Source organism: Silene latifolia, chromosome 1 (assembly GCF_048544455.1).
Source record: "Silene latifolia isolate original U9 population chromosome 1, ASM4854445v1, whole genome shotgun sequence".
Classification (NCBI taxonomy): Eukaryota; Viridiplantae; Streptophyta; class Magnoliopsida; order Caryophyllales; family Caryophyllaceae; genus Silene; species Silene latifolia.
In genome coordinates this window covers 36,233,630-36,260,201 of record NC_133526.1, presented here as the reverse complement: position 1 = coordinate 36,260,201, position 26,572 = coordinate 36,233,630, and the positions used below count along the sequence as shown (strand labels likewise).

The 26,572-nt window shown below is 37.0% G+C and overlaps 1 protein-coding gene and 1 long non-coding RNA gene across 2 annotated transcripts in view; one reads left to right on the top strand and one right to left on the bottom strand.

Annotated features, from left to right (window-relative positions):
- The window catches only part of LOC141603381 (epoxide hydrolase 2-like), an 88,792-nt gene that overhangs the window by 52,778 nt on the left and 9,442 nt on the right, over positions 1-26,572 (bottom strand). The window lies entirely within an intron of this gene.
- On the top strand, positions 1,194-2,716 carry LOC141603439 (uncharacterized). The gene is made up of 2 exons (XR_012525322.1): positions 1,194-1,657; positions 2,287-2,716. It is a non-coding gene; the product is annotated as an uncharacterized LOC141603439 (long non-coding RNA).

The window sequence follows — 26,572 nt, the reverse complement described above, 5'->3', positions numbered from 1 at the left end:
TCTTCGAGCAAATTAGTTAGCCTAAATCAATTACAACAGCAACATTAACAACAAGAACTGTAATAATCTAATTTTTTTTACTGAAAACTCAATTTCTTTCTTCGATCAATTAATAAACGCTTCAAATCACTATAATCGAGACTAACAACAACAACAACAATAACAACAACAACAGTAATAACCTAATTTTTTACTGAAAACTCAATTTCTTTCTTCGATCAATTAATAAACGCTTCAAATCACTATAATCAAGACTAACAACAACAACAATAAAAACAACAATAATAATAACCTAATTTTTCGCGGAAAAATCAATTTCCTGCTTTGAGCAAAATAGAAACCCTAAGTCGATGATTATTTGAAGAAAAAAGAGTATAATCAACACTAAAAACAACAACAATAACAACAATAATAGCAACAGCAACAACATGCAGTGGCGAAATAAGTTTAAAAACAATATAATGAAATAGAGCGATTTTATACCTCTTCGTCATCTTCGAAACGATTGTTCTGAGTAAATATAATAATGATCTTCACTTGATTAGTGCGATTTTGCTTGATGTAATAAAATTTACGGAAAAAATTTATGGTTTAGTGAATTAACTGCCAAAGAAAAAGAACGTGAAGCGGTTTTTAGAGGGAGAGACATGCGTTTTAGAGAGAGAAAAGGAAGTGAAAATTTATGAGGAATAATGAATGTGTCGTTCTTATTATATCAGCGCGCCTACTTTTTCTTTTTCTTTTTTTTTTTTTTAAATTAAGACACGTGTCATAATCAGGACGGTTGGATCAATAAGATCCAACGGTTCTTATTGATATTCTAGACTCATCTAAGATGCTAGACTCATGGGATGCTCACTCACTCTCTCTCTCTCTCTCTCTCTATATATATATATATATATATATATATATATATATATATATATATATATATATATATATATATATATATATATATGTATATATATATATGTATATGTATATGTATATATATATATATGTATCTATATATATATATGTATATATATATATATATATGTATATATATATATATATATATATATATATATATAGAGGCGGGATCTCGTGAGTTTGGTTCTTACGGTGAGTTGTGAGTTTGGAAAATCTCAGCCATTGAATTAAAATAAATGGACTGATGAGATTGAATCTAGTAATAATAAAAAAAACACGCGACTTCAATCTGATGCACAATAATTTCACGCTCTATTTTTGTTTCTTCTCTCTCCTTTCATCCCTATTATCCACTTCTGAGATTCTCAAATTCTTTTTTTTTTACTTAAAACCTTCAGCGCTTCCAATCCCTGCATCATTATCATCTTCATCAAACCCTAATTACAAATACAATCATAATCGCATTAATTGATTCGGAATTTCGTTGTTTTCGAGTATTTAATTTAATCAATTATGTATATGAATTTTAATTCAATTGTCTCGGATTTTTGTTGGCATTGTTTTTGTTGTGACTTATCTGCCTATCAACATTGAAGATGTTATGTACTTGAGGCTTCCAACAAGATTTATTAGAAGGACGATTATTTAGCGAGAATCGTAGTATCGTGGGGTTTCAGTTCTTCTTTCGAGGACGAGGACGATTCTTTGGTTAAGGATTGGTTTCTTAACGCGCTGAATTATGCGGGTAAGTTACAACGATGGTTTTCGGAACCTAGTTCGGTTAGTAATTTACTTGGGCTGGATCATGAGGTTGAGTTTGTTAATTTGGGGGGAAAAAGAGCGTGAATGATTTACAGTCGGTATCGGATTCACCAATTGTCGTCCTTTGGGTCGACTTTGTCTCAGCCGAGTCTTCTTATTTTGGCTCCGATTAGGGTATTTTTAGATGGCAAATGAACGGATGATGAGTAGCTCGGTTGCTCGCGCGGTGGTCTTATATGCTCCAGCTTGAATTACGGTGCGTCGACTGGTGGTGGAGTAGCTTGGTTGTGGACCTGTGGTAGTCTATTTTGTGATGGAGGGAGCCGATGTTACATTGTTCTTTGTCTGAATTGACTAGTTTTGATTTCTCGTGAGTTTGGTACATGGGAATACATAATATCAGAGAAATTTTTTGTTGACTTTTCATCTTTGCTGTCTTATTTGATCTATTATAGACTAATAAGGGAGAATGTTCTTTTGGGTAATTTGTTTTGTAATCAATGTTCTTTCACAGATTTATACAATGCAGTTAGTTGATGCTTTAAATTGTGATTATCTGGTTCATTTGATGTTTTTGTTCAATTATTCACACTTGTGTGCCTAAACAAGCAGGAATGTGGAATCAAACTGAGCAATTGCAAGAGTCAAGGAGGTTCCGTCGATTGCAGCCTCGGGATACAATTAGCGTTTTTCTGTGAGATAAGCATTACTCAGTGCTTAACTCATGGTATGAAGTGGAGAACCTTCGCTAATATTCACTTTTCGGATTATATTCTAACCTGCGACAGTCCCTCACAGATCAATTCAACAAGTTCTTCTGATTATGCTGCATCTTTTGTTTCATCCTATCGAGAGCTAGAAAGCTTATTTGACTTGTGCATTATGTATCTGGAGAAAATTTGTAAAAAGGCTTTGTTATTCCTTGTGATTCCATTTTTATCATGTAATTTTAACAAGCAAGATCATATGAACAATGATGGAAATTTGTTGAACTTGATCTGTTTTGTATGCAATGTTGTAATATTGATGTTTGTTTGCTTTATCTAAACCTTAGTTTAGTTTGTAGTTGAAATGATTTTCATCATCGTGTCATCAGTCATCATTCTGGGAAAATGGAATGTATAGATGTCATAATTCATGTTTTGAGGTTCTTTTTTTCAGCTAGCACATAAGTTTGTTTATTGTCTAGCGGAGTAAGTTCTCGTTGTCACTCCAATAACAAGTACTAACACACGGATAATACTAAAATAACACCAGAATAATACTACAATAATAGAACAATAACACGGGGAAAAAAAAGAGTAAAAAAAATCAAAGTAGTAAAAAAAAATGAAAGTGACACCTGAATAACATCACAATAATAGCAGAATAACAGTAGAATAACAACACAATAACACGTGGTAAAAAAAATTAAAAAAAAATAAAGTCGTAAAAAAAATCAAAGTGGCACCGGAATAACATCACAATAACACCAGAATAACAGCACAATAAAATGCGGTAAAAATAAGAGTAAAAAATCAAAGTAGTAAAAAAATCAAAGTAGTAAAAAAAAAGTGACACCGGAATAACATCACAATAACAGCAGAATAACAGTAGAATAACAGCACAATAACACGTGGTAAAAAAAAAAAAGAAAAAAAAATCAAAGTCGTAAAAAAATTCACGAAGAATGAGAATAACATCACAATAATGGAATAACAATAACAAAGACAATAACATATGGTAAAAAAAAAGAGAAAAAAATCAAAATCGTAAAAAAAATCAAAGTAGTAACAGAATAACATCACAATAATAAATGGAATAACAATAACAAAGACAATAACATGTGGTAAAAAAAGAGAAAAAATCAAAGTCGTAAAAAAATCCAGGTAAAAAAAGCACAATAATAGCATAATAATACGAGGTAAAAAAAATAAGAGTAAAAAAATTTCAAGTAAAAAATCCGATACAAAAAAAGAAAAAGAAAAAAGGTAACATAATGAGTAAATTAAAGAAAAACATAAGAGAAAACAAAAATCAAAGTGGTAAAAAAAAAGCATAATAACACGAGGTAAAAAAAAAGAGAAAAATAAAATTAAAGTAAAAAAAAGTAACATTAGAGAAAAGAGAAAAGTAAATGACAATGGTTTTATATGACATGTAAGATTTGATCTTGGCCACTCATCTCTAATATAATCTATCTAAATTTTGAGATTCCCCCAACTCACAACTCACCATAAAAACCAAAATCACCAAATCCAATCTCTCTCTCTCTCTCTCTCTCTCTCTCTCTCTCTCTCTATATATATATATATATATATATATATATATATATATATATATATATATATATATATATATATATATATATATATATATATATATATATATATATATATATATATCATTTCGACGATTTTGTATCTTTTTTCAGCATGATTACCATGAGGAGATTGTTGGAGTGTCTCCGACAATAATGCGATCACAATTGTCGATCATGATGATCACATGTTTAAATCTCATTTTTTAAGAATACGTAAGGGATGACTCATTTTATAGTCAACTGATCAACATTAATCGGTAACGATTGGCTTGCTAGAGTTTGACGTTACTGTCGTGAGACGGTGGTGGTTAGTTGATCCCTTAAGATCACACCTACAGGATGATGCCCTAATCTGTAAAGTTGATTAATTGTATGATGATACAAGTTAATCAATTCCTTAAAATTGTATGATGATACTAGTCGATCACATAGGCAGACTGTTAGGAACACTTTTTCGGGCAGTGACCGCTTATAGAGTTCTGACAAATTTATAAAGCCTGGTCGTGGCAAGAGCTACTATAGTATTCTAATGAGTCAATTCTTTTGACTAAAGACTGTTCGCCTAAGGTGGCATGGTTTCAGATTAACTTTGATTTATGTTACTACGACCTTCGTAAATGGGGTCAAATGGGCATATTTTGGGTTATGATGGCTGTGGCTAGTCGAAGGGAATAGTGCGATAGGAATTGTCCACCCCCTTGTCAGGGTCAAAACAATATCTCAGGGCCACTCGAGGAGGAATGAACTGGAAATGCTTGGCCACGCTCGGAAGGTATTTATGATAGATAATTCCGGTCAAATCAGTTATTCTCCAGATCGAGGAAACCACTCTTGATATGATCACTTGCAAGTACGACCTGAAAGACACCTTGCATTGAGTGGGAGATAGTAATAGGACAAGAGAATTGGTGACGCACACTTGTCGAGGACAAGTGGGAGATTGTTGGAGTGTCCCCGACAATAATGCGATCACAATTGTCGATCATGATGATCACATGTTTAAATCTCATTTTTTAAGAATACGTAAGAGATGATTCATTTTATAGTCAACTTGTAATACTCGGGAATTGTAGGAACGCTGTTGACCGATCTTGTTGACCAAACAGACCTTAGGGATGATTGGGTGAGGGATCAGACTGGTAATAGGGGGCGTATAAGTCAGTCACTCGACCTAGCGGAGGCCACTCGGCCGAGTATCACCAATACTCGACCGAGTGGAGTCTACTCGGCCGAGTATTCCTATACTCGACCGAGTATGGCTGCTGTCGACGCGTTATTATAAATGCGTGTCCGCGAGATTCATTTCTATTTTTCTCATTTCCTCGACAGTTTCTCTTTCTCTAACCCTAGAACATCTCCCTACTCTATCACTCCATAGCCTCATACCTAAAAGGGATTAGCTTAAAACCCTACCATGGGAATGTTAGGATCCGCGGAGCAAGGAGGACGTGGGTGGTGGTTGTTTATGTCGTCACCGATGTGCAAGGTTAGGTAAGTTGCTGCCTTGTGTCCTTTTGATTGATTCTTTGAGTATAGTCGTGTAATAGGACATGGTTATTATTGTTAGGGTGCTTATTGGAGTCGTGCGCGGCTGTAGTTGGAAGTCTTTCATGCTTTGCGATGAGGTAGGGTCTCCTACTCGTCCCATCGTTAATTGAATTGAATTTATGATTGTATTATGATTCATGGCTATCCGCTGATCATCGGAGTATAGTGGTTGTGGTAATGATGACGTTGTCATGTGACAGCTGCGATGTTGTGATTGAGATTGTGGTGGAGTCACTTGCGGGAGTGGCTCCACACCCTAGTTCGCCCTCCATGGAACCCGCCACGGGAGGGGATGTGCACATTAAGGGACAGGGACTGTTAGTCGCTCGTTGAGGAGCTGGACTAGGTGGGGATGGGCTGCGGTCACCCACTGGCGGCGAGGATTACCTGTTGCGATGGGTAATCTGGCAGGGCTACACACTTCGTGTGTAGTCGGTGTTAGTACGAGGTGATGAGTGTGGGATAGTGGATGATTAGCTATTTACTTTATTGTTTTATCTTATATTTGGTTAGTCAAGATCGACCCGTGTTGTTTGTGGGTATCTGCGGTGATCCATTCGGGGATGGTGAGCAGTTGGTTTAGCAGGTATTGTTGATTACTGCTGCTGGGATTGGAGGGATCGAGTCATCACGCTACAGGTCTAGAGTTGTAGAATCACAAGTGTTGTATTTGAGCTTTATTTTGGAGACTAGAATACCATGATATTGTAATAGATATTCTAATGATATAATCTTGTTCTTATATTGTCTAATTTGATCTACCTCCTCGGGAAACCGAGATGGTGACACCGTCATATACTGGAATGGTCCTTGGTAAGGCGTTCTGGTGTACGGGGGTGTTACAAAGTGGTATCAGAGCCGACGATTTTGGAACCTGAACTAACGTAATTAATGAACATAGGGTGTCAATTAAAATGAACCTGGTGTATGTACGTTGGGCGCCCCAGCCGATGCTAGATTTTGAGTGAGTAGGCGCCCTCATTTCAAAATCATGGCCCCATCGGACTTAAGCCAGACACGGGAAAAGGGTAGATAGTGTGAGTCGTGGATTGCTAAGTGTTGTGTGTTGTGTGCATCTATTGTGTGTGTATCTACTACTAGAGTGGTATGTGTTAGTTGGATGTGTAGGAAAGTGGAAGTGAATACGGAATTGTTGCAAGGTGTGATCAGTGACAAATTAATCAATTTGTTTTATGTTGAATGGGTTAGGTGTGAAATTATTGTGTTCCAAATGTGAACAAGGTGTATGTCTGGTGATTAGCAGAAGTAGAAGTGATGTGATATAGAGCTAAACCTGATAGCTACCGTAATTAGGTTATGACATATGCCATGTGGGTACAGTAAAAAAAAAAATAGTTTCTTGGCATAGTGTGGGATGAAGGTAGAAGCGATGATTGTTTGGAGATGAATGTACGGATATACGTATTGTTAAGTGTTTACGTGGTAGGAATCAGTTTTAATTGTGACGAGCCGGAATCCCGGAACTCCGAACAATATTATTTGATTTTGCAGGAACAGTGAAAAGTTACGACTCCTTCTCTATTTCGAAAATTAGATCGAGTAGATGCGAGTACTCGACCGAGTGGAACAAACTCGGCCGAGTATCACGTTACATAACCGAGTGCCCATTTTGTTAGAATAATAATCTATTCTGGTCTTCAAAACTCGACCGAGTAAGAATGGTACTCGACCGAGTAACGCACACTCGGCCGAGTATCATAAATACTCGACCGAGTAGAGAACACTCGGCCGAGTATTCCCAACACTCGACCGAGTGTTGCTGTAGCAGGCCAATTGCGGGTTATACAAAAACCCTAATTTCGTGCCTTTCTTTCTTATTTCTGCCTCCCATCTTCACCTTTCCCTCTCTCTAAAACTCCATACTCTTCCTTTCTCAAGCTTTTGGGTAAAATTTTGGTGTCACACTAGTCCTTAGTCGCCCCAACTCAGTTTAAGGTAAGATTTAAACTCAAGTCCTTTATTGTTTTCAAAGACATTGTGTATTAGCATGCTATACTACGATTTCTTGTTAAAAGCAATTGAAATTCAGTCTTAAACTCATTAATTTTTCGAATTCGACTTCATATAGACTTTGTGTACATTTTTGGTTGATTGTTTTATGATGTAGGGTTATCAAAAACGAAATTCTCATTGTGACTGTTGAGTATTCTCTAGATTGAAGTGATTTAAAATTGGAACCATATGAGTAGTAGGGTAGTTGGTGATTTTCTGATAGTTGTCTTAAAAATATTGTTCTCAAATCAGTATGCGAGTGAAACAGTCCGTCTTTTGTGCTAAGAGTTTCAAACGTCAATCCTTTGTTAAAGATAATTTTCTTGCAGTATGGTGAAAACTAGAGGTTTACCCAACAAGAGACCTCGCGCGAATGTCCAACTCGAGGTTGGGCAAGGTAGCAGTGGACCGGTTGTACCGCCGGTGGAGGCCTATCCATCGGTAATTTTCGCTAACTTCGATCATCGTAAGGCTTTCGTGGCTCTTATGCGCCGTCCTTTTCGCCCCACCCGTTGTGTCAACCCTAGTATCCTTGAGACCTTGGGGATTAAGGAGGACATAGTTCACATTTTCAAGATTTTGGGCATGGAGGGGTTGTATCACTTGAGAAAGAAATCATACCCCCACTTGACCTTAGAATTTTTGAGCTCTTTTGTTTATGATAGGAAGGGCAAGACCGTCTCTTTTCGTCTCATGAATGAGGATCATGAGCTTACCCTTGATGAGTTGGCTGACCATTTGGGTTTAGAGGCAGAGGATGATGACTACCTTAGTGACGTGGCCAAGAACAGTGGCGCACCTCAGTACCTTCCTTATTTGACTGGCAGACCCGCCCCTAAAGTCAGTGCCATGTTGATTAATGATATCCAGCACGTTTCCCTTCGTATGTTTCTAAGGATGTTGACCTGTCTACTTTACTCGAGAGAGGACGTGAGTAAACTCAACTCTCACGAAGTCATGCTTCTTGTGTCCTACCTTAACCTCCACCGTCGGAAACCGTTTTACTACAGTGCTCCTGGTATAGTGTGCTCTAGTCTAGAGCGCATGGCTCAGTCTGAGACCCGATTCATTGCTTGCGGGGCCTTAGTGACCCGCCTAGCTCAGCGACTGACCAACTTTGAGGACCCACCCCCTGAGGGGAATGAGTATGTTGAGGTTTTGCCCACCATGGACGCCCAATACTGGCGTCAGAACCGATGGTTGAGGAAGATGGATGATGGGTCGTATGCTTGGAGGGTGAGAGGTACTATGTGATGGTGCTTCCGGACCCAGCTCACCTCCCTGTTGTTGATCATTTGGCCGAGTGGGAGCCTTGTGGCATTCCTAGACCTGAGCCCCAGTCTTATCTGATCGACCCTCGGATCCTCCTGGACTTACCTGAGCCCGTCACTGTGCATGAGGGACAGCAGCAGGCACCTCCCCCACCTAGGGAGCGTCGTGGAGTTAGGCAGCCTAGGGTAGACCCGGTTGTGTCTGAGCCCTCTTACTCTGCCCCCGACTCTTACCCTTACCACCCCTACCAGTTCTCGCCGTACCCTACGGTGCATGACCCTAGGATGCAGCCTCATGAGCTGGCTGAGCGGATCTCTTCTACTTTGGTGCTCCGCAACCTTCATGAGATGACCCTTAATCAGGGCATCGGGATTGATTTGGCACAGCCTGTATGGTGGAGAGGACCGGGAGTGGATACGGGAGTGTTCCACAGTTATGGGGTGGACCCGAGTTTCTGGAGACCTCCAGAGGAGACCGAGTTTGGCTACCTCGCGGGACCGTGGGGAGCCAACTCCGGCAGTCAGCTGGGAGGGGACTACTCAGCAGCAGCAGGTTTTCCAGGTGCAGGGAGTTCAGGTGCAGGTACCTCTGGCGCTGGTGGTGGTGATGACATGGAGGAGGGTCCTCATTGCTGATCTTGGATGTTGTTTAGTTGATTTCTTAGATGTTAGACTTATTTAGTGGTGATGGACTTGTTTTGTTGTGTCGGATTTATTGCCTCTTCTTTAGACGTTGCTTTCAGTATTTGGTGTTTTCCGTTGGATGATTGTATTAGGCCATAAGGCCGTTACTTGGTTAACGTATGGAGACGCGTTTCATGTCACTTCAGGTAGGAATTAGTCATGTGTTAAACCATTGTGAAGTATTGTTGCAGATTGTAGTGATAGCCAAGTGATATCGACAAAACGCTCTCTGGCGGCATCACTCGACCGAGTATAGATTACTACTCGACCGAGTAGAGCTTACTCGGCCGAGTATTTCTATACTCGACCAGTAGAGCATACTCGACCGAGTAGCCTTTCATACTCGGCCGATTATTGCAACTTCAGAGGGACATTGACAGTTTGTTATGAAAATTTCATAATTACGTGATAATTGTGTGACAAAGCTTGTTAGATACTTGGTTACTATGTTTTAGTAGATAACGTCCTACAGATGGATCATTATGGTATCATGAATTTGTGAGTGTTGGTATCGGCTATAAATTTATGAATGTTTTGTGGTATAAAACAGGTTAGTTATTCTAAGGGAGGGGGAGATACCCTAGACATTTAATTATATGAAGGTAATACTTTACTCATATCACGTGCTCACTGTGAGAAATTTTATACGCATGTATATGTTTGGTTACAACGATAATTGTTTCAATGAGGTTAAGTATAGACCTGTTCTTTTTCAGTTATTCTAGATGTTAACCGTCGCTATAAGAATATATATGTTGGTTGTTGAGGTATTTGGTTTTTATAAGTCATTAAAGTGTAATGTCGTAAAACAAGTTGAGCTACATGAGTTTATAAGTAATGTCACCGTCATGTGGTACGTTTTAGCGTTGGGTTTGGGAAAATGATTACTGGTGAACTTCGGGGACGAAGTTCCTTTAAGAGGGGAAGAGTAATGTCGCGGAATTAAGTATTTAATTATGTAAAATATGTGTTTAGTTATACCTATGCTTTTGATATGTGTTTAGTTATACCTATGATTTTGGAACTACATGTATGTAGTTAACATTCGGAATTTATGTTCATGTTTCTTGAAGCGATAGCTATGTTGTATTCGGGCAATATAAAGGTTATACTATGATGTCTCAACTAAATTTTATGACAAGTATTGTATTTATGAAAAATGTATCTTCTTCATGTGTAAGTATTTAATTTTATGAGATATTGGGAATCATATGTATGTTAGGTACGCTCACATTCGGGATTACTGAATTACAATTATGTTTTCTTTATGCTACATCTATGTTGGATTCAAGTAATATGAAAATTTTAGGGCGCAAGGGTATCAAGTAATATGAAGAGTCGATTCAACTGATGATAATTGGTATTCGTGTTCGGAGTGTGGTGATTGTGTACTTCTGTACCTTACAATGGTGTGTCACTTTGCAATTGTATAATTAATATAAACGTATGGAACGTAGTAGTTACAAGGGTGTATGGTTTTCTTACTTTGTGTAAAGTGTTTCAATTGCATACTTGTGTAAGCATAGAGTTGAATGCCGTTTTGAACAATCTCCCTATGTATATGCGTAAGTGGTGAGTAGCATTGTTTGGGAAGGTAGCGGTGGTAAGCGGTTGTTGTTGAATAAGATGGCTTGTTGTTGAGTAAGATGGCTGATGATAATTAATGGATAGTGTGAAGTTATATACCTTTGGGTAGGTGGTTAAGGCCATGGTACCTTTGCGTCGTACGGGCTGAACTTCGGGGACGAAGTTCTTTTAAGGAGGGAAGATTGTAATACTCGGGAATTGTAGGAACGCTGTTGACCGATCTTGTTGACCAAACAGACCTTAGGGATGATTGGGTGAGGGATCAGACTGGTAATAGGGGGCGTATAAGTCAGTCACTCGACCTAGCGGAGGCCACTCGGCTGAGTATCACCAATACTCGACCGAGTGGAGTCTACTCGGCCGAGTATTCCTATACTCGACCGAGTATGGCTGCTGTCGACGCGTTATTATAAATGCGTGTCCGCGAGATTCATTTCTATTTTTCTCATTTCCTCGACAGTTTCTCTTTCTCTAACCCTAGAACATCTCCCTACTCTATCACTCCATAGCCTCATACCTAAAAGGGATTAGCTTAAAACCCTACCATGGGAATGTTGGGATCCGCGGAGCAAGGAGGACGTGGGTGGTGGTTGTTTATGTCGTCACCGATGTGCAAGGTTAGGTAAGTTGCTGCCTTGTGTCCTTTTGATTGATTCTTTGAGTATAGTCGTGTAATAGGACATGGTTATTATTGTTAGGGTGCTTATTGGAGTCGTGCGCGGCTGTAGTTGGAAGTCTTTCATGCTTTGCGATGAGGTAGGGTCTCCCTACTCAGTCTACTGTTAATTGAATTGAATTTATGATTGTATTATGATTCATGGCTATCCGCTGATCATCGGAGTATAGTGGTTGTGGTAATGATGACGTTGTCATGTGACAGCTGCGATGTTGTGATTGAGATTGTGGTGGAGTCACTTGCGGGAGTGGCTCCACACCCTAGTTCGCCCTCCGTGGAACCCGCCACGGGAGGGGATGTGCACATTAAGGGACAGGGACTGTTAGTCGCTCGTTGAGGAGCCGGACTAGGTGGGGATGGGTGCGGTCACATTGGCGGCGAGGATTACCCTGTTGCGATGGGTAATCTGGCAGGGCTACACACTTCGTGTGTAGTCGGTGTTGGTACGAGGTGATGAGTGTGGGATAGTGGATGATCAGCTATTTACTTTATTGTTTTATCTTATATTTGGTTAGTCAGTACTGACCCCGTGTTGTTTTGTGGTATCTGCGGTGATCCATTCGGGGATGGTGAGCAGTTGGTTTAGCAGGTATTGTTGATTACTGCTGCCGGGATTGGAGGGATCGAGTCATCACGCTACAAGTCTAGAGTTGTAGAATCACAAGTGTTGTATTTGAGCTTTATTTTGGAGACTAGAATACCATGATATTGTAATAGATATTCTAATGATATAATCTTGTTCTTATATTGTCTAATTTGATCTACCTCCTCGGGAAACCGAGATGGTGACACCGTCATATACTGGAATGGTCCTTGGTAAGGCGTTCTGGTGTACGGGGGTGTTACACAACTGATCAACATTAATCGGTAACGATTGGCTTGCTAGAGTTTGACGTTACTGTCGTGGGACGGTGGTGGTCAGTTGATCCCTTAAGATCACACCTAAAGGATGATGCCCTAATCTGTAAAGTTGATTAATTGTATGATGATACAAGTTAATCAATTCCTTAAAATTGAACAATTCAATTTGTGAGAGAAAATATTGATATCTTATTATAATGGGATTAAATAAGATTTATTTTAGTAATTGAAATATTTTATTACTAAAATTGTTTATTATTTGTGAAACAATAGAGATGAGAATGAATGGTTAATTATAATTACAAGATGTTGTGAATTATAATTAAATGACCCATTTTATTTATGTGATCAAGTATTACTAGTCAATTTGTTGTATGTAATTTAATTAATTCATAAAATGATATTTATGTGATAAATATGCATTAAATTAATTAATAACATGTATCATACTACATGTGACATATTGTGTGACAAGTGATAAATTGACAAAAATTAAATGGTAGTCCATTTTATGTATATGGACCGGAATATTGGTATGGAAGTAGTTAGTGGGTGAATTATTTTATGAGATAAAATAATGTAATCATGGCTAGCCTAAAACTAGCTTACACACCTACACTAAGTAGACTCACATGCCTACAATTTGGAGAAGTGAAAAAGCAAAAAGAAGATGCCATTATTTGGCCTCTACCACCCGTCCATTTCCTCCATAAAAATGAGAAATTTGTTCTCATTTTTTACTACTCCATTATTCATTCATTTACACATGCAATTTTTATCATCTCTCTCATTTTCTCTCTAAAAGTTTGTTTTAGATTACATGAATATTGTTCAGTAAGATTACTAATATTATTAGTGTAATATATGAGTATTAGTAATCAATTTTAAGGTAAACTGCTAAACTAATATCTAGCTAATATTATTTAGTGGGGATAAGGGATAATCTTGGGTGCAATCAAGAGGAGTGGCTTCTATACTTGAGGTCTTTGGAGGATCATCCTAACATATAGAAAGCTCAAGAACAAGTGAGGTAGGAGACTTCACTTGTGCCCAAAATATCCGAAATACTTACATGTGGTATCAGAGCATTATGGTTGTTGCATGCAAGATCGGGATCGTTTTTCCGAGATAATACGATTAACGAATAAAACTTGAAATTTTTGTTTTATGTTGATAAATCACGAAATAATTTTGCATGTTAAACGTTTCTGGTCCTAAATGGATTTTAGGTCATATGGGACGATTTATGGATTTTTATTGTTCATTTTATATATTATTGGCATTAAAATGTGATTTTTATGATAAAAATGTCATTTTTGGATGAAAAATAGCTAAACTTCGAATTTTTCAGTGGTTTTTGGATATGTTTTCACATATATTATCTACTGATGGCCTGTTAATTTTCATGTTAAAATAAGTTGTTTTGCTCGAAATATGAATTTTATAAGTTAAAATCGTATTTAAATGGGTAAATAGGTTAATATGAGTTATATTTCGAATCTGGTCATGGAAATTTAGTACGATGTCACATGAAATTTTACAAGATGTGTGTAAAATATTTGGTTATAATGAAGTCTTTTTGCATGATTTATGATTTTTTGATGAAAAATCACATAAATAGTGACTATAATTAGTAATAATGCTAAAACATACTTCATGAATAAAGGAAAAACGTCACATGTTGAATTTTATCATATATTTCAGATCTAAAAGTGAAAAGTTGATGAAAATAATTTTTCTCATATTTTTATGGTCATATTTGTTAAAACCGATAAACCGCAACATTGTTTTTCTCGATAAATTTTCGAAATATTTAAACTAAGTTTTGAACATTATGAGTGTCATGGTATTTTACCAGAATGTTCATGAGTCCAAGTTTCAAATTTTGAAATTATTTGAAATTTTTATGATTTAATTTGAAGTTTATAGCATAATTTTGTATTTTGGGTCCATTAATGAACAATATTAAAAAATCAAGTTGAATTATTGTCAAAATGTTAGTGGAGACTAAGTTTTGAGTCCTAAGATGGTTAGGGTAATTAACTTGTACATAAATATGAATTTATGTAATTATTGTGATTTTAACAAGTTATAATCACGCAAATCCATAAAAACCGATAAAATATATGATATTGGCTCTTTAAAGGCGATTTAGCATAAAATTAAGCATGTTCATATATATTATAATGCTGTATTTTATTTATGATTGTCATATTTTAATTTTATGTAATTTTTGAACTATGTAATTTTACTTAGTATGGCCTTAGTTTTAATTGGTATTACCCGAAATGTATGGGAATATCGATTCGGTTGTAATTATTGTGATCTCGTATCACCGTTTTGTAATTTAATAGATTTATTTTTATTTTAATTACAAATGTATAATAGGAAATTATGTAATTCATTTTGTAATTTAATTATTCCGGAGTTCCTTTAAGACGGTGCCATTCGAGAAGGCGGTCCATCAAAGAAAGTGTTACCTCGAGATACGTGCCAAGACCGAATTTCAAGGGACCAATGCAGTTGGTTGCCGAATTTGTAATAGTTTATTAGATTACCTATTTTAGGAAGGTCATACTAGGATTTTATTTTATGCTTTGCATTTTATTTATATGTTGCATGCATCGCTAAATCGCCATAACTAAAACTTGCATTTTATTTAATCGAGAAAATCGACCGTGTCAATTATAATTATCGTAGTTCACCGCTTTAGTTCACTTAAAACGTGATAGATAATAAATTGACATGACCTCTCGCTAAATAAACAATTGAGACTTAGCCTTACCAAAAATTAGAAACCATGAAAACCTATTTCGTGAGGGAGTGCGCTCGGCCTTACCGGGGTACAAACCTTGCTACGTAGGGGAAGTGGGTGATAAATGTCTACCCACCGAATTTATAAAGATAAGGGTTGTATTCGGCTTTACCGATGCCCAAGTTGATGTAAATTTGGGTCGAACTCAACGAAAGTATTCTCGACGGTTGCCGGATGTGTTTCGGGCTAAAGATAAATATTAATGTAATTTTATCGACCAAGAGTTCTGAAAGTAGAATCGATTAAAGAGTTAATCCACCGAGTTATATTGATGAGGGTTGTATTCGGCTTTACCGATGCCCGAGTTAATATGAATTTGGATCTTGGAATCATTTATCATAGTTGGGTAGAGGTCACTATGTAAATGCTTTATTTGTTATTTACAAGTATTAATAAAACGATAAATGTTAAGTTTTCCACTATTCCGTTATCATATTGTTCTATTTCTTTACCACAATTCATATACGATATCATTTCGATTTTTGATTCAAATCTCCATTAAAACATCGTAACTAAAGACAAATATGAATTTGCTTCTAAAACCTCGTATGAACCATTGCTAAAGATCTTTTTGTGAAAAGTATAGATGAAAGTTATTCGTGATCAAAAGGGTTTTTGATTTTCGACTAACATATCTACTTACAATGAATGGTTTCTCATGTACTTAATTGAGTTAAGTACTTTGAAACGTTAAATCATTTTGGTAACTAGATTTGTTGGAAATCAAAACTGACCAAAATACCGCAACCACTTCAATGAAAGTTTTAAGACTAAACGAACGAATGAAGAGTAGTCTTCATGAAATTTAATTTTGCTTCTCTAAGCAAAGACTCATTGAAATGAGTGGGAGCATTCTCTTAACCGTTAAGAAAAGGACGAGGTTCTAAGAAGTAAAATTAGAATGGAATTGATACAAGGTAATGGTAAAAGTTAAGTTATTGAGAATAACGATACTAAACCTATCAATCCCGACCGATAAAGTTTCCATTGTCTTAATTGTTGGACGCTAGAAAGGAAACTACCCCAAATTATTGAAAAATCAACAAGTTAGTTGTGGGACATCTAATGGGACCTTCTTCTTTAAATGTTTATTTGATTGACATAATTTCTGCTAGTACTACTTCGTCAATATTAGAAACCGGTGGTGGTTTTCATCATTGTATTTGATACATAGGATGATTAGAATATGACGACTAGCAACAATGATGTTGAGAGATAGAGTCATTGTGTACTCAATCTAGTTTTGGGTTTAAAGTTGTACTTAATTATGACTATTAAGTGCATAAACTCTAAATAAGAATATAAACTTGTTAAGATACAAAAGAGGTTTCACTTTTGTGACCCTATACACCATGATTTGATGTATGGCTAGCCCATTATCAAGGTGATATTCTAAACCAAACTAGAATGACATATCATGTAGATGATGCAAGACTCAAATTGGTAACCAAAGATTAAATCTTAAATTCTGGAATGATGAACGCAAAGAGTTATCGAGTACTCTTGGAACCATTAGATTGTTAATCTTATGGTATATGCGTATCTTGTATTCAAAGCAAGATGTATCGTGCTTTTGGTTGAAAAGGAGATCGAGGTTCTAAATCATTGATCCAGACTAGGTTGATCATTTTATTTTACCAACGATTTAAGTTGACACTAATGTGTTCACTTAATAAGGTAAATAAAGAAATCTTTGAAGAAGTTCAAAGAGTTCCAGGAATCACGATTTAGTCGTGATGGGATTATCAAAGTGAAGACTTTGGTATACGCCAAAGGAAATGTGATATAGTATCACAAGTTGCATTATGGGATAATGTATGGTTGGATAAAGAAATCAAACCCTATTCGATATGATTTGGACTTTAATCAAGTTACTTTGAGTTACTTGATCCTTTTGGGGATTTTATCATTTTGTGTAAATTTTTTCCACTAAATCTAAAACGAATCATATGAGATATGAAATGGTAGGGTACCATGTTTATAAGTTTTCAAAAGAAACAAATGCTCATTTTTCCTTACTATAATCACGAGTACAACAGGTTTGTGGCTCGTGAAGCTGTCTTTCTAGAATATAAGTTTATCTCTAGAAGACAGAGTGGGAGAAATTATTCAAGAGCCCCAAAGAATGTTATGTCGCAAGAAACTGGTCTTTCTTGGCTACATGAGATGTTTTGTGTAAGACGTTGTTTCTTCAAAACCTAGGAGGTTAAAGTCATCACTTGTTGAAGATGATGAATTAGTGTTACTTTTAGAAAGTAAAGAGCTTGCAACTTACAAAGAAATTGTTTGATTCAAGTTAATTACTTCTGGAAAGTAATGAACATATGACTTACATGAGAGTGTTTAAGTCACAACTCAATACAAGGCTTAGAGCCATGAAAATACGAAATAAATTCCAAGTGAATTGTTAGATATCAAAGCTTGATTGGTTGCAAATGGTTTTGCACTAGTTGAAATGCTTAAGTCTATTTGGATCTTCTTAGGGATTGTGTTTCATTATGAGACATATATAGCGAGTGAATCTAAAACCCACTTCTTCAATTAGAAGGAATGTATTCAATACATGTCTTGAGTTTTGTAGATTCTTGCCATCCTAAGATAATGTTAAACTTAAGAGAGGGTCTTAAGTAGGACATCAATGAGTTGGAATCAATGTTTTGATCATGTTATAAAACGTTTCTCGATAGGTAGAGAAGTTGTGTTTATACATAAAGTTTAGTGGGAGTTACGGTAATTTTAATTAGTCTAATATGTGGATGACATATTGATCATTGCGAATGATTTAAGACTTTGGAGAAATATAGTACATCTTTAATATCCGGATTTATGGAGACAAATCTACATGATATTAATGTCAAATAAGGAGTCTTATGTTGATAAGATTCATGACTAGTTCAATCGAATTGAACATATTTGAATGATTCCATTTGCTTCCGCTGTCGAATCAATTAAATAGGAAATGATGTATAACACTTCATATACTTTGAGTATGATGAATTGTTTCAAATCGAATTTAAGTAATATTTACCAAGTAAGCCATAAAGATTACCCTTAAGTGCTTGCAGAAGCATTAAGGATGTAAAGCAAAGTGTTTTTGATGCAATTTTGTGTAAGGGTGTTACACAAATGACAATTGACAATTGAGATTGCGCATGGTTTCCGACAAAACCATATTCAAAACACGTGAAGATGGTTAAGAAACCATTGTGGCTATGTTATTTAAGAAATAGATTTGCTAGAATCGTTCTAAGCAATAAAGAACAATGAGAGATATTTACAACGGAAATTGAGTACACTTACGATCATGAGATGTGCGAGAGGGATGGGTCCTGCACACTGTGAAAACAGTGGGAGCTATTCTATGACTGGAGAGCTTATGTCTAGATTGGATCTAGACACGTACTCAGAAAGTTTTGTAATGCAAATGTATACATTACAAAGGAAAACGAGTATGTAGTAAGGTTGAGCAAGGTACAAGAAGTTGATAAAACCTACTAACCAAAGCCTTCTCATAGGCTTAACATGATGAGTCATGTCATATGTCATTTCAATTGCATTGAGATGAACAACTACATATAAGATGAAAATTGATTATAAAATTATGAAGTAGTAATCAAGTATTGACTATTCATATGAGATAATCACATTTGTCGTTCGAGTTTTTAAATCTAAAAACTCCTTTTATACTTTGTTACATCCAAATGGGTTGTAGAGACAATATTGAACCCCGTTAAAGTGAACTCGGATTAACATGGTATTTGCCCATAGCCACTTGTATGAGGTAACGTCTCGAAGTGACTAGAGTGTGATGCGATTGATGGCAAGTTCAAGTGTCATAGAGTCATATGAGATGACTAGTCGATCACATAGGCAGACTGTTAGGAACACTTTTTCGGGCAGTGACCGCTTATAGAGTTCTGGCAAATTTATAAAGCCTGGTCGTGGCGAGAGCTACTATAGTATTCTAATGAGTCAATTCTTTTGACTAAAGACTGTTCGCCTAAGGTGGCATGGTTTCAGATTAACTTTGATTTATGTTACTACGACCTTCGTAAATGGGGTCAAATGGGCATATTTTGGGTTATGATGGTTGTGGCTAGTCGAAGGGAATAGTGCGATAGGAATTGTCCACCCCTTTGTCAGGGTCAAAACAATATCTCGGGGCCACTCGAGGAGGAATGAACTGGAAATGCTTGGCCACGCTCGGAAGGTATCTATGATAGATAATTCCGGTCAAATCAGTTATTCTCCAGATCGAGGAAACCACTCTTGATATGATCACTTGCAAGTACGACCTGAAAGACACCTTGCATTGAGTGGGAGATAGTAATAGGACAAGAGAATTGGTGACGCACACTTGTCGAGGACAAGTGGGAGATTGTTGGAGTGTCCCGGACAATAATGCGATCACAATTGTCGATCATGATGATCACATGTTTAAATCTCATTTTTTAAGAATACGTAAGGGATGATTCATTTTATAGTCAACTGATCAACATTAATCGGTAACGATTGGCTTGCTAGAGTTTGACGTTACTGTCGTGGGACGGTGGTGGTCAGTTGATCCCTTAAGATCACACCTAAAGGATGATGCCCTAATCTGTAAAGTTGATTAATTGTATGATGATACAAGTTAATCAATTCCTTAAAATTGAACAATTCAATTTGTGAGAGAAAATATTGATATCTTATTATAATGGGATTAAATAAGATTTATTTTAGTAATTGAAATATTTTATTACTAAAATTGTTTATTATTTGTGAAACAATAGAGATGAGAATGAATGGTTAATTATAATTACAAGATGTTGTGAATTATAATTAAATGACCCATTTTATTTATGTGATCAAGTATTACTAGTCAATTTGTTGTATGTAATTTAATTAATTCATAAAATGATATTTATGTGATAAATATGCATTAAATTAATTAATAACATGTATCATACTACATGTGACATATTGTGTGACAAGTGATAAATTGACAAAAATTAAATGGTAGTCCATTTTATGTATATGGACCGGAATATTGGTATGGAAGTAGTTAGTGGGTGAATTATTTTATGAGATAAAATAATGTAATCATGCCTAGCCTAAAACTAGCTTACACACCTACAATAAGTAGACTCACATGCCTACAATTTGGAGAAGTGAAAAAGCAAAAAAGAAGATGCCATTATTTGGCCTCTACCACCCGTCCATTTCCTCCATAAAAATGAGAAATTTGTTCTCATTTTTTACTACTCCATTATTCATTCATTTACACATGCAATTTTTATCATCTCTCTCATTTTCTCTCTAAAAGTTTGTTTTAGATTATATGAATATTGTTCACTAAGATTACTAATATTATTAGTGTAATATATGAGTATTAGTAATCAATTTTAAGGTAAACTACTAAACTAATATCTAGCTAATATTATTTAGTGGGGATAAGGCATAATCTAGGGTGCAATCAAGATGAGTGGTTTCTATACTTGAGGTCTTTGGAGGATCATCCTAACATATGGAAAGCTCAAGAACAAGTGAGGTAGGAGACTTCACTTGTGCCCAAAATATCCGAAATACTTACATGTAAGGAACCGTTTTTCTCCTTACTCTTGCATTTGTTTTGCATGCATAAGATCTTTAAGTTTTATGACTAAAACTTTAAACCAAAATATGTGATATTTAAAATATGATTTCCAACAGAGATGAGTCAACCATTGCCACCTGGACAGTCTGTAACACCCCCATACTCCAAGTGCCTTACCAGGACCACCCAGGTATAAAGATGTTACCATCTCGGTTCTCCGAGGCAATGATAATCATAAGACAATAACGAAACAACATTTAAATAGTATAAGTTTAGTGAATAAGATACAATCCAAAACCAAATACTAAAATACGGTTACATGTTCTCAAAACCAACTGTCTACTCAACTAAATGAAATGTTTAATAAACTACTCAGGCTACAGCGGAAGACTCTATCATCTGAAAGTGGCACATCCCAGCTATCCCATGTAACTCGACTCATACCTGCTCAACAACTGCTCACCATCTCCGAATGGATCACCACAGTTTTTAAAACAATAAACGGGGTCAGTACTGATCACACAACTTATATAATCCAACAACACAACAAACAACACAGCTCAATCATCACAGATATACTCCGAACTCCATTCCCAACTCCACAATACTGACTACACACTAAAGTGTGTAGCCCTGCCAGAGTGCTCATCGCAACAGCTTACTCCACGCCGCCAGTGGGGGACCGCAGCCGTTCCCACCTAATCCCCGCTCATCTCCGTTGAGCGATAAACCCAAATTCCTTAATGTGCACATCCCTTCTATGGCGGGTTCCACAGAAGGCGAATAATGGGCGTGAAGCCACTCCCGCAAGTGACTCCACTCAGCCAGGGACGCGCCCCGAAGAACACAGACAGATACAAACAATCACAACTACTAAACAACAATCAACGCCAGTAACCGTCACAATACTCGTATGATAACAATCAACAATCACAAATCACCACCACACATTATGGGATTAATACTGAGTAGGGAAACCCTACCTGAAAAGCAACACAGTCAGACGATCTCAACAGCTGTTATCAAAAGGCCTCTTCTACGAATCCTCTTCGTAAATTACAATCATACAATTACTACCAATCAAGAAATACAACAAAACCCCCAAATCCCCAAATTAGGGTTTAACTAACTTTAACGAAATACCATAAAAACAGTACGTAGATCTTACCCTCAACGCAAGGATCACAAAGGTATAAAGAAAGGTGAATTCCGACTTTCCAAGCTCCGGGATTTGCCAATAATGCGATTGATGCGAAGAACGTAGACTGCTTTCTCTTTGTTTGTAAAAGTGTATTAAGAAAGTGACGGAAGTGTTTATATATTAAATCGCATTATTAACAAAACCCGACAAATCATCCCCCCGTAAACCAGCTACTCGATCGAGTAGCTGACATACTCGATCGAGTGCCACCTACTCGATCGAGTATCAAGGTTACTCGATCGAGTACCCAACAAGTCAGAAACTGTTTTAAATCGTAAAACACCCTTACTCGATAGAGTAAGGCCCACTCGATAGAGTACCTAGAGGCTCATAAAACCGTAGTATTACACAGTCTCCCGACGAGATCCAGGCGTACTACAAGGCTGTAGGCGGCTTTGACGAGAAGAACCGGATATTTGGAACCGGAGATAAAGGGGCCGAAATATGGTATAATCCTCCTACTAACAAAGCTAATCGACGGTCTTTCTCTTATGCTCCTAGCATGATTTCACAGCTTTCCACCCAAATGAATGATGAGCGAGCCGCTCGAATTGCTCTTGAAAAAACAGTTCTTGAACAAGCTGAACAAATGGCGGCAATGCAAAAGGCTTGGGCTGATATGCAAGTATCTCAACCCCCAAACACGTGTTCACAATTTACTCCACATAGGCGGGATGACTTTGCGGATGATGGACACGGGTTTGGAGGAGGTGGTAGTTTTATTGAGCCTTTAGGTTAGAGCCTTTAGTTTGGTTAGTATTGTCGTCTCGTATGTAGGGAGTATGAAAAACATGGTGATTCGTGTTTAATTAGTAAGACAATGTACGAATTTGACTATCTTTTTATGTAAAACATTTGCGTTTAATTCTCTCGTGTTGTCTCTCGTGATTCCTGATACGTCTGTCGTGTACCTATCAAAAATAAACTAACTAAACTAACTATATAGCTAGGGAAGTCAGGTCAATCTCCTTAGGGAGGCAAGATATCTGTAGAAGTCCGTCTATTTGGTCACAAATGGGGGGTTGATTGAATTGTTTTCTAAACTACAAAGTTTAAAGGAAGAGAAATAGAGACAAGAGCAGTAAAGGCAAGAAAGTAGGATTAAACTATCAGATAGAGAAGGGACATGTCGGGAATTCGGTTCACTACGGTAGTCCCGTGACTCAGCTGTAAATAACTCAGACGAATTAATGCAAGACGGATGTGGAAAGGTCCTTTCGGTCCACTTTCTTTCCTAAAATACCACTAACTTAACTTTCATTCTCGTCAGGGTAGTCTACTGTTCATAGCAGGCCTATTTAGTCCAATCTTTCGATCTAGGATTAATTTTAGCCAGATTAAAGAGATGACTCAGAAGCGTGCACTCAACTAAGTCGATAAATACAATTAAATTGCTATGGTGACAGAATCTCACAATTAATTCATCTATTTCATTTACTACATCGTCACATTCCTACCGCAGATCCCCTAATCCCAACATGCATTAAATTTAGCTACTCATATCGCTATTAATATCAAAACTAACAATCAACAACGAATTAACAATAAACATAATGAAATAAATAATAAAGTGCATAAAAGTAAATTAGGACATAGGAATTAATGAAGTAAAATGAGGAATTAAAGCAAACAAACGATTGATTATTATAAGAGAAGAGAAAGGAATTACAATCGTGCGAATCCGGCGTAAAGAACACAAAATCCGAGCAAAACAATTCCGAGAACGAGGTTACAGTGAAAGGGAAAAAGCAACGTAATAAAGTTCTATGTGTAAAACTAATTAAGATAAAAGATAGATCCTAATGACCTAGTAAAACGTGCTTAAATAGGAAAATAACTAAGTTTATCGAAATAAATCAACTCACGGGCTAATTAAAGCCCATAACAGCAAAAACCACTCGATCGAGTGGAATAAAACCACTCGATCGAGCAAACCTCAACAATATCTACTCGATCGAGTAGAATAGTTACTCGATCGAGTAACTCCCTTTTCAGCAACTTCTGGATCGAGTAGAAAACTACTCGATCGACCAACTGTGGATGCAGAAACCATTCGATAGAGTGAATAAAACACTCGATCGAGTCTTTTGTCTTCATTTCAGCTCAGATTCATCACCGACTACCTCGTAAACCGTGCCTTGACGCTTCCCAACGCAGTATCTCACTCAGGAAAATCCCGTCTCCTCTAAATGCATGCAAAAAGGACGAAAAAGGGTACGATTCCACTACTTCCGCGTTCATTTCTACAAAACGGAAAAAACGAACCAAAGTAGCCAATTCGGGGCAAAATACTATAAAAACAGTATAAAAATGCATGGAAATACGTGCTGAAATAGGCTAAAAAGACTATACAAAATGCACGTATCAAATCTCCCCAAACCGAACCTTTACTCGTCCTCGAGTAAACTAAAATGCAACTAATGGAACGGAAATGAAAACTCAAAGCTAGCTTAACTTATCTACTTGAACCAGTTTAATGCAACAAAAACTAACAGTTAAAGCTGAGCAGTCAATACGCAAACGAGTTCTAAGCTGTTCAGAAATATAGCCAACCTATCGACCTTGCAAGACCAACAAAATCGGACTCTCTCGTGGTCACTCTTCTCTCATGAAGCAAAGGGTGAATGTTATATGTAAAAGAGAGAAGAAAAGACAGTCACTCACCTAACTGTGACCTACATAGCATGCTTGCAACAAAAATGAAAGACAATTCAAGTACTAATGCACACACTCCAACCAATAATGTCCGTCACAGCCGAGGGCTTACAAATAATATGGGAATAGTGAGGTTCAGGTGAGAAAAGGCAAAACAAGTTATGGTAATGTGGAGGTAAAAGCGTCAAGCTAGTTCCTAACAGGACCATAATAAACCATCCGATTCTCAACTGACTGAAAAACTAAGTACAAGTGCCCTTCATTTGGCACAAAGCTCACTAAACTCAAACACAATCTCCTCAAAAATATAGAATAAGAATGGAGGAGTCAGACGGTCACAAACTTTCCTTTTTTGTATTGTCTAAATGAAACAACTGAAACAAATTAAACTTTTTCAAATTTCTTTTTTTCTTTCTTCTGTTCACGTGAACTCTTTCTTTTTTTTTTTCTTTTTTTTTCTTTCTTCCACTTTCACGTTTTTCCCCTTTTTTTTCTTTTTTCAATTCTTTTTTTTTTTTTTCTTTTCTCCTTCCTTAATTTCCACCAACTCCATACAAAGGATACGGGCCAAACTGCAGACGGAAAGTCATACCACAAAAGAACATACTAAACTAGCTTGACTAGGCAGGCTTAATTTTGGATGTAGCTAATGGGTCAAAAAGGCAAGTTTTGGCTTATGTGGAGCTAAATGGGTGAAAAATATAAGGAAAAGGGAAAATTTGCAAGCACCTCCCTGCATGTGACACCAACCACAAACCCGAATATGTGCATTCGACAAGAAATTGAATGTCATAAAATGGCAAAAAAAGATGAACATGCTATGCAAGGAGTACTACTCTCAATTCCTAATGAACTGGTCATGAATGTCACCAGTTATGGGTTCTAAAACTCAGAATTAATGAAGTAGTTTGCCAATTTATAGGTCAAGTCTAAACAGTCAGCTATATTTGAACAGAAACTCGTAGACTATGCGTATGACAAAGCTAATAACTATCAATAAAGTGCAAGGCTCAAGTAAAATGACAAGTTATAGTGCATTATCATCACGGAAATCTACCGTTCCGACTCAACCTATATGCAAAAATATACGTGAATATTTGAATTTTTTGAAATTTTCTAATTTTTTTTTTTGGATTTTTGATTTTTAATGAAATAAACAACAATGCAAGCTGAAATAAATAAACGTGAATGCAAAACAAATGCAAATGCAAACTCAAAAGGATGCAATACCCTCCCTAAACCAAAACGGACAACGCCCTCGTTGTCCTCCAGCATACACCAGCAGATATATACAGGGGAACGGGAATATACAACCAATAAATAAATAAAAACAATAAATAAAAAGGAGACAAAATAAAAGAGTAAGAAATACATACAAAACGCGAACTTCCCCATACCAGCCAGAAAACTGGGGAAGTGAGTAGACCAGTAGCTACCCATCAGCGTCGTCGTCGTCGTCGCTGTCACGGACGTCCTCCACCCGGAACTCAGGATCTCTCTCCTCCACTCTCCTCCTCCGCTCCTCAGCGCGAGCTCTCTCCATAGCCACCTCTGGGTCCTCGTCCTCCTCCTCCTCAGCAGACTCCAGGTACCCCTCAGCTGGGTACCGGTAGAAGGAAGGGTGTGGCCAACCCTCTGGGATCGGACGGTGTCGCCTCAAGTGGTACTCGTATAGAGGGTGCAAGGCCAGGGCGATGTCCCTCTCCATAC